The following is a 15,531-nucleotide window of genomic DNA, read 5'->3' as shown; positions in this document are numbered from 1 at the left end:
TTATATATATATTATATTATATTCTTGTGCATAGTAGACTAGATATTTTTGGTCCGTTGCGTCGGGCGTTTCTTCTTGGCTCAGGTCCCGGTTCCGGATTTTCGGACGTCCTCGCGTATTATTTTAAATCGCGTACTTTGCGTTCCGCAACTTGTACTTTTGTCATTTTGAGACGTTCCTCATCAATATTTTGAACCTTTTTAATTGTATCTTGTACTTTTTAGCTCTTTGGACCTTTTTGTCTTCAATTTGTCGAATCTGCTTTTTATCTTCTCTTTTAAAAATTTAAACGAATATCGCTTGTAAATCGAACAATACCAACTAAAATCTTGTCTTTCTTGAGGAATAATGCTATGAAATATATGTTCGTTTTTGGCATTATCAAATATTCCCACACTTGAGCGTTGCTTGTCCTCAAGCAATATTGTCTTGAAATACTAGAATCACTTCTTTATTCTTCACACTTTGTACATCAGTGATTTCTATACGGCGGTATAAACAATGGTAGTAACTATATGGTTTACAGTCCCACATGACTATAAAAATTTAGATCCATTAAGGAAATTGGATCTTTATGAAAACATTTGATCTTTTGAAATCTAGTTTTTACCCTAGATAAGTTTTCCGGAATAACCCTTTACCGGTGTTTGCAAAATATTTTTGTGGGTTTGGTGGGTTTCAGATTTGAAAATTTTAGCTCAAAACTTGCGGTTTTGTGTCACCCACTTGCTAACCTTGTATTTGGAAAGCAACACGTCCAGTTTACTTGTTCCGTATATTACCTTTCGGCAAACTACCGTCCGGTTGTAAAGGAAAGCGTTGAACAAGCAACTGTTAAGGCAATGTCCCGTGACATGCTTTTGATTATGGTCTATAACGTGTCGGACGCAATTACTATCCTTGGTAGGAGCAATAGTAAAGCTCACCCTTATAATTTTTCGGTCTGGCACAAGGTCCTGTCTTTGACCATGTTATGCAACCACCGTTCTTACGGTTGACACCCGATTTAGTTCAGGTGACCTAATGAATTCCAGGTGAATTCCTAGGATTTTACGTTCAATGGTAATGAACGCATTGAAAATAGGGTTTTTAGAAAACAAATCGGTTTGTAATTTTGATCAAAATATTTTCTCGTTCAAGCTCGAGTTTAGATATCATTGAATTCCATGAGTTTGTAATTCTCAATCTTTAAGGTCAATCTCTAGGATTGAGTAATATCAGTCTTAAAAGCTGATTTTTAATCTTTAAGGAGATTATCCTTTCTGGGGATCTGATTCATTAGTCTTATCAAGCTAATTTGCACGGTGCCCCCCTCATTGTACGAGATAAATCCTTCTCATGGTTAGGATAAATCTGACCACTTGGCGACCCTGTTTTATGCTGAGGTCCGTGGATTTCCTGCTGATTTTAGTGATGACTTTTCTAGATTTTTCGTCAACCTACAGCTGGTCTGGACGACAACTTCATGACCTAAATCAAGAAGCGCGTGTCTTTTTCGGAAGACTTTACTTCCTTTTAGTGATGGAATTGATTCATCGTGTAGATCCATCTCTTCTTTTCTTTCATCGGGTAAAATAGTTTAGTTTAGTCCAAAGCAAAAGTATTTTCAGTTATTTGTTACAGATATATGTGACATATGTTTAAAATAACTTGGTAAATTTTCCCACACTTGGCTTTTATTTTTCTTTTTATCGTCCTCTATTCTATTTTAAATGAATTTTAACATTTTAGTTTGTTTCTCAATTTATGTCCTTTCCGAGGTAACAATAATTTCGGTGTTAAAACCTAGTTTTATCGTTCATAAATATGTATAAACATGATTTGAATTCATTTAATTGAAAATTTTGAAAAATTTTACTAGAATTGGGTAGTCAGTATATAAGACTAGGGCTGTTCTTTTTTATCAGAGAGCACTAGATTCTAATACAACTACTGCTTTACTAGTATTTTTAATGGTAACCAAGTGTTTAATATTAAAATTTTAAAATCCGAAAGAATTAACCCCTTCCCACACTTAAGATCTTGCAATGCCCTCATTTGCAAGAAATCAGTAACAATTTAAATTATTGAGGGTGATTAGTGTGAAAATGATTAAATTTTTACCAAAGTTTCCAAATATATTGGCGTTTGTTTGCTGAATGATAAATGGTGCACGTCATTTGTTCATTCCGTCTTGTTGTTATTTCACATATATTTTGCATCATTGTCGTCAAAATTACTTGCTTTTGCTGAACTTAATGCCAGTCTTTGAAAACGCTTTGTTTTTCCCTGTTTTGTGCATAAAATAGAATACATACAATACAAATATAATCATACATGCAATTTGAAATGGAACTTTGGCATCCCACTTTCAAACTATAAGAAAAATATTAGTACACAATAATAATAAGAATATCAAACATTACATAAACGTAATAAAATGTTAAGTGTTTAAAATAAAAATAAAAATTACCAACTTATCTCTACTGATCAGGAGGTGGGTTAGGAGGATAATTAGGATAGGGATCCCAATTCATGTTCGCGTCCGGGTTCCATGGCTGATTATAGGTGAACTGGTATGCTGCGTCATAATCATATGAATCATAAGGTGGTCTCATTTCTGGCTGATGTGCGGGATAGTATGCGGGTCGGGTCGGATAATACATCTCGCCAGGCTGCAACTGGCTTATAATTTGGCGCTGATGATAATCCCATCGGCCATGCTCTCGTTGCCGGGAATGCTCGTAGTCATTCCGACGTTGCCATGCCTCGTACTGCATATGCCTATCATAGTTCGTCATGTATTCATCCTCCATACGAACGCCTAAATCAAGAGCAGTCTCCCGAACAACTCCTATAATGTTGTTCGCATCCTCCATCTCGTCATCCGAACCTCTTTCTACCTGTCGCTGAGGTCCCTCGTATCGATATACCCGACCACGTCTCATCAATAATACCCTTGCACCGTGATAAAGGTTTGAACTTATAGTTTCACCTCCGTCCTCTATTTCGTTCATTGGACCCCCTTGGTGCTTATCTACACCTAAATACTCTCCAATGAGAGTAATGAAAATACCACCACCTATAATACTCCCCGATTTCATCCCCGAAACTACATTAGCGAGATAATAACCAACACAATAGGGAATGTTAACGAAACTCCTCGGGTCTCTAATACACTTGAGGTAGAACAAATCGTTTACGGTCAATTTCTCCTTATTTCTTCCCCTTTGTGTAATTGTGTTTGCTAAGAATCTATGAATCACCCGGAGTTCAGCTCTGTCTATATCTAAGTATGTATGATTTCCACTGGCGTGAAATTCATTAAAGTGGGACATACGCCTCCAGACAGCGTTAATATCAAATTCCCTATCTACCCTTTCTCCTTGGGCAATCAGGCTATTACAGTCGGGGCTCAAAAGTTCAGCAGGGGTGTAAATCTGTAAGGCCCTAGCTAAATCTATCATGGACATTCTGTACATGCGTCAACCTAACAGAAATCTAATAAAGCTTCTATCATCTATCCTCCTAACATCACTGTTTAACTTAATAGTACTAAGTAATTCTATACACCATTCCCTATATATGGTTCTACGAATGGAAAATAGGCGCATCCAATCGTTAAACTGAGAATTACCATACCTTTGCACCAATAATTCCCGAATCGGTTCGGCAAGGTCAACTGTTTCCAAAGGTACCCAGTCAATTGCCCTTGGCATTTCAACAACCTTAAAGTAGAGAATGTGCATGTTCTTTTGATAATCTGGATACTCTATCCAACATCGATCAAATCTCAGATTTGGGTGTAACTGATCTTCATTAATGTCTAAGCTCAGAATCCTTTGATGTGGAGCGAATTGACGAAACTGATTTATGAATAATTGATCTTGATCGTGATATGGAATATGTTGCTCCTCCTGTTCTTCTTCTTCTTGTTGCATATGTTGTTCTTGTTCATGAAACATTTCCGGTTCGGGCTCTGGTTGCCTGGACGATGATGCTCCTGAACCTCCAGTATCGGCTTTCTGTAAAACACATTAAACACAAAAAATTGTGCATCCAAATATGCATTAGTGTTAGCAAAATAATAACTTGAAACAATTATGATGACATGTTCAATTCATAACACATTTTATACCCATTTTCTTAACAATAACAATTCTACATTTTTACATACGAAAATGTATACAATGTTTTATCACATTTAAACTCTTAAACATGTCAACAATAATCATTATAGCAATTAAACACTTGTTACATGGCATTCAAATCAAACTAGTGCTCATTTTCATATTTTTGTCAAGTCTACACTTTATCAAATAAGCATATACGAAAAATGTACATCAGGTTCATAAGCATTTATCTCAAATAACATGCCAAAATAATCACTACTAGCAATGAAACAAGTTTCAAATGGCCTTTATATCAATTTATCCAAGTTCATGAATTTTTGGACTTAAAAAGTCCACTTTAATTCTCAAAAACATGTTTAGGCTCAAAGTTTGGATCAATTAACTACCTAGACATGTTACACTACTCAATTTAGCAACAATTCATGACAAAAATCGGCCATAACCTGTTTATATCAAAAAGCCCCAAATTGCTCAAGAACACAAACCCTAGATTCTTAAAAATTTGAAGTTTTTAGCTTCAATTCATGCTAAATAGCATCTATCTAGGATATACATGCATAATATAACATCAATTTAGCTCTAATTACACCTAAATTTAACAAAATCAAAATATAAATTTTCTAGCTCAAGAACACAAAAATTCGAATTTAAAGAGATTAGGGGTGAAATCTTTACCTTTCTCCTGAAGGGGTTGAGACTACTGAATCTAGGCATAATTGTTGTGAAGTTTTGCAAGAAATTTGGTGAAAAATGGCGGATTTTTGAGAGGATTTGGGAGAGTTTTCGTGTATATGTGTGTGTGTTTGTGAAAAAGAGCAGCTCGGCTGGAATTTTGTTCCTGTCCAGTTTTTAACAGCCATGCGACTCGCATGGATTTGTGCATACCCCCATGCGAGTCGCATTGGGTGAAAATCCAGGATTTAAATTTTTTTTTTTTTTTTTTTTTTTTTTTTTTTAAAAAGGTTTTTTTAATGTTTTTGGCATACTTTAAATCAATAAGATTAAAAATAATGATAATAAAAGTTCTCGTCCCTCCCTCGGGTAAAGCAATTTCGGTTCAAAGACCTAGTCTTCAACTTACGACGAATTTTAAAAATCATATTCTTAACTTAATGAGGTAAAGTAAATTTTTGTTTTTAAATTCACACAACTTAAATATAAAATTCAAAATTAATAAAAAAAATAATCATACCAAACTTAAAATTTGAAATGCATAAAATTAAAAATTCATATTTTAAAAATTAAAAATTCACACCAAACTTAATTTAAAAATTCATATTATAAATTCACACCAAACTTATATTAATTTTTCAAATATTTACAATTTTAAATATATTGTTTTTACAAAGTTTACAATATTAATTTAAGATTTAAATATTAATTTTAAAAATATGGTAAAAATAAAATTAAAAATCTTTTTGTCTTTTTATCCCACTTTAATCAATCAAATATTATCAAAAATATGCGCCCCTCTTTTCGGTAAAGTAATTTCGGTTCCAAGACCTAATTTAACTCATGACGAATTTTTGAAATATTTTGGGTTGATTGATTAAAGATATTTATACCTTAAGAATAAACGTTAAATTTCGCAGTGATGTAATAAATTTTTGAATGATATCAATAATTTCGGTCGCCAAACCTAATTTTATTCAATACCAATTTAATACTTTTTAGCGAACAAATTAGCGTTTATTATCAAAAGGTTAAAAATAAAAATAAAAATAAAAACTGTACAGACATACCTGTGAAATAGATTTCTTAGTTATATGATCTATTATATTCATAAGATAGTCGGTTTAATTGGTTTTCCATGGCTGCATAGGCGTAACCTCGAGCATTCATTGTCTTTTCTTCTAAACATATGAACGGTCCGTCTCTGCATAAAGTAACAAATTCGGTATTTGAATAGGTTTGATTATTTGAACATTTACCTCCATGTGACCATTTTCCGCATTTGTGACATCGTTCTAGGTGTCGTGCTCTTCTTTTCGCTGCGGATTTTGATTTTCCTTTACCAAATTGTAACTTATTATCTTCGCATCTGGATCCTTTTCTAACTCCGTCCATTCTTTCTCTGATTACTGATACTAATTCACTCGGTAGTATGTCATTATTTCTTTTAGTGATCAAAGCGTGTAGCATTAGACCATGGTTTAGTTCACAGGCAGTCTTCATTTTGTAAAAACCTAAAAAAAAATAAAAATTCAGAATGGGGGGAGAAGACTAGTTCTTTAGGGTCTGCTAGGGAAAGACCATACGTGTTCCATTTTCGAGAACTACACGAAAACAGATAATCTAACTCTAACAGAAATACATATTATCCTTTAAAGACTTGATTCTCCCCACACTTAGTTAGCTGTGGTGTCGAAATTGTGATTAACTTTGTTGTCGACTTCCATCGGACCCTGTATGTAATGTTTAACTCTGTGACCATTAACTTTAAATTCAATCCCATTTGAATTTGTTAATTCTATCGTTCCGTATGGGAAAACTCTTTTGACTATGAATGGTCCAGACCATCTTGATTTCAATTTTCCAGGAAATAGCTTGAATCGTGAATTGAAAAGAAGAACTCTGTCTCCTTCTTTGAATTCTTTTGAACTTCTGATTCTTTTATCATGCCATTTCTTCGTTCTTTCCTTATAGATTAACGAATTTTCGTATGCTTCATGTCTTAATTCTTCTAATTCGTTTAGTTGACTTAATCGTAGACGTCCGGCTTCATGTAAATCAAGATTACATGTCTTCAAAGCCCAAAATGCTTTGTGTTCAATTTCTACTGGAAGATGACATGCTTTTCCATAAACAAGTCTAAAAGGTGTGGTTCCAATTGGAGTTTTGTAGGCTGTTCTAAAAGCCCAGAGTGCATCCTCCAATTTAATGGACCATTCCTTCGGATTTGATCCTACGGTTTTCTCTAGAATACGTTTTAAAGCTCGGTTGGTATTTTCAACTTGTCCACTTGTTTGTGGATGATATGCGGTGGAGATTTTATGAGTTACTCCATATCTTTTAAGAACTTTCTCAAGTTGATTATTACAGAAATGAGTACCCCGATCACTTATTAAAGCTTTCGGTGTTCCAAACCTTGCAAAAAGACGTTTTAAAAAGTTGACTACAACTCGTGCATCGTTAGTTGGGAGAGCTTGTGCTTCCGCCCATTTAGATACATAATCAATGGCTACGAGTATATATAGATTATTATGAGATTTTGGAAATGGACTCATAAAGTCAATACCCCAAATGTCAAATACTTCACATACTTGGATGACATTTTGTGGCATTTCATCACGTTGACTTATTTTTCTGGCCCTTTGACATGCATCACAGGATTTGCAAAGAAGGTGTGCGTCTTTGTAAATTGTAGGCCAATAGAATCCAGCTTCATAAACTTTTCTTGCTGTTAGTTGAGGCCCATAATGCCCTCCTGTTGGTCCTGTGTGACAATAGTTTAAAATTTTACTAGCTTCATCTCCAAATACACATCGGCGTATTATTCCATCGGGACAACTTTTAAACAGATGTGGATCTTCCCAGAAATAGTGTTTTATATCACTGAAGAATTTCTTTCGTCTTTGGTACGATAATCCTTTTTCAAGGAATCCACAAACTAAGTAGTTTGCATAGTCTGCAAACCATGGAATTTCTTTATAATCTATCTTCAATAGATATTCATCAGGAAAGTTGTCTTGTATGGCCGATTCATTCAGAACTTCTAATTCAGGATTTTCAAGACGAGAAAGATGATCAGCGGCGAGATTTTCTGCTCCTTTTTTATCTCGGATTTCAATATCAAACTCTTGTAAGAGTAAGATCCAACGGATTAATCTTGGTTTAGCATCTTGTTTTGAAAATAGGTATCTAAGAGCAGAATGGTCGGTATAGACCACCGTTTTTGCTAGAACGAGATATGATCGAAATTTGTCAAAAGCAAAGACAATAGCAAGGAGTTCTTTTTCAGTAGTTGTATAGTTCGTTTGTGCTCCTTGTAATGTCTTACTAGCATAATATATAGGTTGAAATCGTTTTTCAATCCTTTGTCCTAAAACGGCTCCCATTGCAAAATCACTTGCATCGCACATTAGTTCAAATGGTAGATTCCAATTTGGTGTTATCATGATCGGTGCATTAGTGAGTTTTTCTTTAAGAATATTAAAAGATTTGATACACTCATCTGAAAAGATGAATGGCGCATCCTTTTCTAGGAGTTTATTCATAGGAGTGGCAATTTTAGAAAAATCTTTTATGAAACGTCGGTAAAAACCGGCATGCCCTAGAAAACTCCTAACTCCTCTAACATTGGTGGGATGTGGAAGTTTAGCAATTACATCTACTTTAGCTCTATCCACTTCAATTCCTTCTTTTGAAATTTTATGTCCAAGAACGATGCCTTCTTTAACCATGAAATGGCATTTCTCCCAATTAAGTACTAGATTTGATTTTTCGCATCTAATTAGCATTCGTTCCAGATTAACTAGACATGATTTAAATGTATCACCGAAGACTGAAAAGTCATCCATGAATACTTCCATGCATTCTTCTATCATGTCGTGAAAAATTGCCATCATACACCTTTGAAAGGTTGCAGGGGCGTTACAAAGTCCAAATGGCATGCGTTTGTAAGCAAAAGTACCATAAGGGCACGTGAATGTGGTTTTCTCTTGATCTTCGGGTGCTATTGGAATTTGAAAATATCCGGAAAATCCATCTAGAAAACAATAGTAACTATTTCCGGCTAATCTTTCCAACATTTGATCTATGAAAGGTAAGGGAAAGTGATCTTTTCTGGTGGCGTCATTTAATTTTCTATAATCAATACATACACGCCATCCTGTTACAGTCCTAGTAGGAATAAGTTCATTTTTCTCATTTGTGATGACAGTCATGCCACCCTTCTTAGGCACGCATTGAACTGGGCTTACCCATGGACTATCAGAGATTGGATATATTAAACCTGCATCTAGCAGTTTAATAATCTCTTTCTTAACTACATCTTGCATATTAGGATTTAGTCTTCGTTGGCGTTGCACATACGTTTTATGACCTTCTTCCATAAGGATTTTATGTGTGCAATACGAAGGACTTATTCCTTTAATATCATGAATCTTCCATGCAATGGCTGGTTTATGAGCTTTCAACACAGAAATGAGTTGTGATTTCTCATTTTCAGTAAGAGAAGACGATATTATTACAGGTAATTCAGATTCACCATGTAAATAAGCGTATTCCAAATGGTTTGGAAGTGGCTTTAACTCTAATTTCGGAGGTTCTTCTATCGATGATTTATATCGGTATCTGTCTTCTTCTTTTAGCATTTGAATTTCTTCTGTTGTTGGTTCATATCCATTAGCTATAAGTGTAGCTAACATTTCAGCTTCATCAATTGGTTCATTACCTTCTCCTAAAGAACATTCTCCCGTTCCTTGTAATTCTGGAAATTCTTCTAATAATTCTGCATGTGCATCTATAGTTTGAATATAATAACATGTATCATCTGCAGATTGTGGTGGTTGCATTGCTCTATCAACTGAAAAGGTAACACTCTCATCCTCTATACTTAGGGTCAGTTTCTTACCGAACACGTCTATCATTGCTTTAGCCGTGTTTAAGAATGGTCTTCCTAATATGAGAGGAACTTGAGAATCTTCTTCCATGTCCAAAACAACAAAATTTACTGGAAATACTAAAGTACCAACTTTAACTAGCATGTTCTCCATTATCCCTCTAGGATATTTTATTTATCTATCGGCTAGTTGTATGCTTATTCTGGTTGGTTTCAATTCTCCAAGGTCTAGTTTAGCGTATAGTGAATACGGCATTAGATTTATACTAGCACCTAAGTCTGCCAATGCTTCTATTGAACTAAGACTACCCAGAAAACATGGAATTGTGAAACTTCCTGGATCAGATAATTTTTCTGGTATCTTATTCAACAGCACTGCTGAACAATTAGCATTCATAGTAACAGCCGAGAGTTCTTCCATTTTCTTTCTATTCGTGATTAGATCTTTCAAGAATTTAGCATATCTTGGCATTCCTGAAATTACATCAATGAAAGGAAGATTTACATTTATCTGTTTAAACATATCCAAGAATTTGGATTGCTCGGCTTCAAGTTTCTCTTTCTTCATTTTACTCGGGTAAGGAAGTGGTGGTTGGTATGGTTTAACATAAGGTTTATCCTTAACTGTGTTATCTTCATTAACCTTTTCAACTACCGGTTCTTTTTCCTTATCTTGATCAGGTTGTGGTTCTTGTGGAGTAGGAATAGTTTCATCAGAAGTTACAGGTATTTCAGGTGGTTTAAGTGTTGTACCACTTCTTGTGGTAATAGCTTTAGCTGTTTCATTCCGGGGGTTAGCATTTGTATCGCTTGGTAAACTTCCCGGCTTTCTTTCACCTATTAACCTTGCTAGGTTACTTACTTCTTGTTCCAGATTTTGAATAGAAGCTTGTTGATTTCTAAATGCTTGAGCATTTTGTTCGTTGGTTTGTTTCTGAGATGTGAAAAACTGCGTTTGAGTTTCAACTAACTTCGTCATCATATCTTCTAAATTCGGCTTTTTATCATCGGTTTGTTGTGGTGGTTTGTTTTGAAAATTTGGTCTTTGCTGATTGTAAGTATTATTGGATACTTGTTGATTGCTAGGACCTTGTTGGTTGTTGTATGGAATATTTCGGTTATAATTCTGGTTTTGATTGTAAATCGGTCTTGGCGGTTGATAATTATTCTGATAATTATTTCCAGGCCTTTGGTTTATGTATGAAATATTCTCTCTTTGTTCCATTGTTAATTCAATACTGAGACAATCTTTTGTCAAATGTGGTCCTCCACACTGCTCACAACTAATTCGTATTGCATGAATATCTTTAGTCATCTTTTCCATTCGTCTCTCGAAAGCATCTATCTTTGCTGAAATGGAATCTAAGTCATGGCTAGAATCGGCTCTAGCTGCTTTAGATGATCTAATGATGTCTTTTTCTTGGTGCCACTCATGTGAGTGGGAAGCAGTGTTATCAATAATTTTGTAAGCATCAGTTTCGGTTTTCTTCATAATAGAACCACCAGCTGCTATATCTATATCTTTCCTTGTAGTGATGTCGCATCCTTGGTAGAATATTTGTACTATTTGACAGGTGTCTAAACCATGTTGCGGACATCCTCTTAACAACTTTCCATATCTTGTCCACGCCTCATATAGAGTTTCATTTGGCTTCTGTGTGAACGTAACAATTTCTGCTTGAAGTCTTACGGCTTTAGATGCAGGAAAGAATTGTTTAAGAAATTTATCAATTAAAACGTCCCATGTATCGATCGCCCCTTCAGGTAACGATTCCAACCAATCTTTGGCTTCTCCCTTCAAAGTCCAGGGAAATAACATGAGATATATCTGTTCATCTTCCACTTCTCGGATTTTAAATAGTGTGCAGATCCTATTAAAGGTACGTAGATGTTCATTTGGATCTTCCTTCGGCGCACCACTAAATTGGCATTGATTAGTCACCATGTGTAGAATTTGTCCTTTGATTTCATAATCTGGCGCATTAATGTCTGGATGAGTAATTGCGTGACCTTGGCCAGTGCGTTTAGCTCTCATTCGGTCTTCCATACTTAAAGGTTCCAGATTCTCCATAATTGAATTTGTTGAATCGGTATCACTAGATGATTCTGATTTAATAGTTCGTTCCTCAACAATCTCTGTTTGAATGATTGGTGGTTCCGGAGGAAAGTTTAGTGGTTCAGGATCTATGAACCGTTCCTGAATATTCTCTGGATTCTCAATTGTGAGGTTGGGTTCAAAAAATGGATTATCGGTAATTTGAACTGAAGTACTTGGTCGACTGGATGACGATTCTAAAGAAAAATCAACGACGGTTATATTTGTTAAATGATGTCTTGATCGAGTTACAGGTGGTGAACGTACAAAAGGTGATGAACGTCTTGCTCGGTGCATTCACTGAATATCCTATTAGTTTTTAAAAGGAAAGAAAAATTATAATAAGTTATCCAATTAATAGACTTTTCTGATTTTGCCCACGTTTCGAATAGCCAAAAGATGCAGCAGAGGGGCAGGATTCGTTTGGTCTCAATATAATTGAGGACTGTTTGGCTCCAATAACCCGGTCCACGTACAAATCCAACTATTACTACGAACCAGAAAATTTTGATGTCTATTAATTTAACCACTCAAAATAAATTTTCGTAATTTTAAGAAATTTAGATAAGAAGTAGAAAAAAAAAAAAAATTCTAAGTCCTAAAACTAGAATAGCGAGAAATAAGAGAGAAAAAGAGTTCGTCGAAAAAGGTCGAAAAAGAGAAATGGTTGAAAAATAAAAGGTGACGGAAAAATAAAAGAAACTTATAAAAACTTAAAAATACTTAACTAATTTAACCTTATTACTACAACTAACTTAAAATTATAATCGCAAATTGAAATTACTAATTGGAATGATAATTGATACATAGTAAAAGGTTTAAAAATATTAAAGCTTACAGGAAAAACTAAATCCCAAATGGAAAAAACTTAAAAAGAAACTAAAACTTAAAAAGGCGTCGCAAAATTCTAAAGCACCTAAATCTTAGTCTAAAGAAAAAGCACTTAAGGAATTTTACGGCAAAGCCTAAAAATATAGGAGTAAAAATAACTATAGCAAAAACTAAGTTTAAAATTAAATATGAGCTAAAAATACAAATATTACGCTACAACGATTAAAAAGGGACAAAATATTAAAAGAAATAAAAAGTGATAAAAAAAAATACAATTTTTATTAAAATATTATTTTTATATTAATTATATTAAAGTATTAAGTTTTAAATATAATAAAACTAATTAAAAGTAATTAATTAAACTAAAAACTTAATTAAGAATAATAAAATCAATTAGGGTTTAATTATAATAATAATATATTATACTCCGTAATAAATGTGTTTTTAGGGTTGGTTGTGGTCTTGTCAGACCCCTCATGCGAGTCGCATGATTTAAGAGGGTGGGTTATGCGAGTCGCATGACTGAACTGGACCGGTTCAATTGACAGGTTCAATTTGACAGGTCACGTAATATTTAATATTTATTTTCTTTCTCTTTTTTTTTTCTGTTTTAAATTTAAATAAAATATATATATGTAATTAAAATAAAAACTTAAAAATAAACTTAAAATACTTTATAATTTTGTAGAAATAAAAGAAAAACTTAAAAATATACTTAAAATATTTTTTTTTTTTTCGATTTTAAAAGCTTTTTTTTTTTTATATTTTTTTTATTTTTAAACAAAAATATAAATTTTACAAAAACTAATTATAACTTAAAAATTAAAAATATGGCGTTTCGCTTCGGCGTTCCCCGGCAGCGACGCCAAAAATACTTGATGTCGAACGAGGTGTATATAAAATAGTTATTATTTTACTAGAAAAACTATTAAATACGATACAATTTTACACAAGATATTTATTTATTTATAGAATGGATATACTTAAACCTTGCTACAACACTTATAGGCAGTGTACCTAATCGTACAGTAGTGTAGTTTTTAGTAAGTCCGGTTCGTTCCACAGGGAGATCTTTGAACAAAGCTCAACGCTATATTAGTTTACTTTTATAAAAATACAAATATATATATAAGTAATATTATTATTATAAAGGGGGGTTTTTACCGTTTAATGACCGGTTTGTCGATTTTAAAACTTTAGTCGCAGTTAAAACCTAATGTAAAATATAAAATAAATACAAGACTTAAATTAAAGCGTAAAGTAAATAACGATAATGAAATTGCGAATAATAAAATTGCGATAATTAAAAAGTACGATAATTAAAAGTGCGATTAAATAACAATAAATAAAAGTGCGATAATTAGAAGTGCAATTAAATATAAAATAAAGGAAATTAAATATGAAATAAAAGAATTATGCTTATTTAAACTTCCGTAATCATGATGTTTGACGTGTTGATTTTAGTTTTATGCCCATGGGTTAATTGTCCTTTGTCCTGGGTTATTTAATATGTCCGTCTGGTTTTTGTCCATAACAGTCCATCAGTCATAAATATAAATTGCAAGTGTCCTTGTCAAATTATTATTATACCCGAAGTTAAATATTCCAACTAATTGGGGATTCGAATTGTAACAAGGTTTTAATACTTTGTTTAATGAATACACCAGGTTATCGACTGCGTGTAAACCAAGGTTTTACTACTTTGTTAACAATTACACCAATTACCCTTGAATGTAATTTCACCCCTGTTTTAATTATTCTAGTGGCTATTAATCCATTCCCGTGTCCGGTTAAATGAACGATTATTCGTACATATAAATATCCCGCCCATCGTGTCCGATCGAGTGTATATGGTAATTTATAGGGACGCCCAATTGTAAATCTTTATATTAACATTAACAAACTTTCATTTAGTTAAACAAATATAAAGCCCATTAATAGCCCATAGTCTAATTTCCACAAGTGTCGTTCTTTTATCCAAACCCCAATTATGGTACAAAGCCCAATTACCCAATTTTAGTAATTAGCCCAACATCATGATTACTTCGTTTTAAATAAGCATAATAATAACTTAGCTACGAGACATTAATATAAAAAGGTTGAACATAACTTACAATGATTAAAAATAGCGTAGCGTTACACGGACAGAATTTCGACTTACACCCTTACAACATTCGCTAACATACCCTTATTATTAGAATTATAATTAAAATTAAAATATAAATTATAAATATAAATATATTTACGTATGAAGAGGAAGGAAAAAAAGATGATTAAAACTCGGCACAAAACTGGCTTTATATAGGACCTGACCAGCAATCTCACTCCATGCGACTCGCATGGATTTGTGCCTTTGGCCATGCGAGTCGCATGGCCACCCTGGATCCAGCCAAACTGCTTTGTTTTCTTCTTGCCGACGTAATATAATAATAATAATATATATAATATATAATTATATATAATTATATATATATTATATTATATTCTTGTGCATAGTAGACTAGATATTTTTGGTCCGTTGCGTCGGGCGTTTCTTCTTGGCTCAGGTCCCGGTTCCGGATTTTCGGACGTCCTCGCGTATTATTTTAAATCGCGTACTTTGCGTTCCGCAACTTGTACTTTTGTCATTTTGAGACGTTCCTCATCAATATTTTGAACCTTTTTAATTGTATCTTGTACTTTTTAGCTCTTTGGACCTTTTTGTCTTCAATTTGTCGAATCTGCTTTTTATCTTCTCTTTTAAAAATTTAAACGAATATCGCTTGTAAATCGAACAATACCAACTAAAATCTTGTCTTTCTTGAGGAATAATGCTATGAAATATATGTTCGTTTTTGGCATTATCAAGTTCGGGTATCATAGTCCCAAGCATTAGGCAAGCAACTTGCACCGAATCGGCGCAATACTTATCCCAATAAGCCATGCCTTCC

Source organism: Rutidosis leptorrhynchoides, chromosome 2 (genome assembly GCF_046630445.1).
Source record: "Rutidosis leptorrhynchoides isolate AG116_Rl617_1_P2 chromosome 2, CSIRO_AGI_Rlap_v1, whole genome shotgun sequence".
Classification (NCBI taxonomy): Eukaryota; Viridiplantae; Streptophyta; class Magnoliopsida; order Asterales; family Asteraceae; genus Rutidosis; species Rutidosis leptorrhynchoides.
This window is presented reverse-complemented; position numbering follows the sequence as displayed.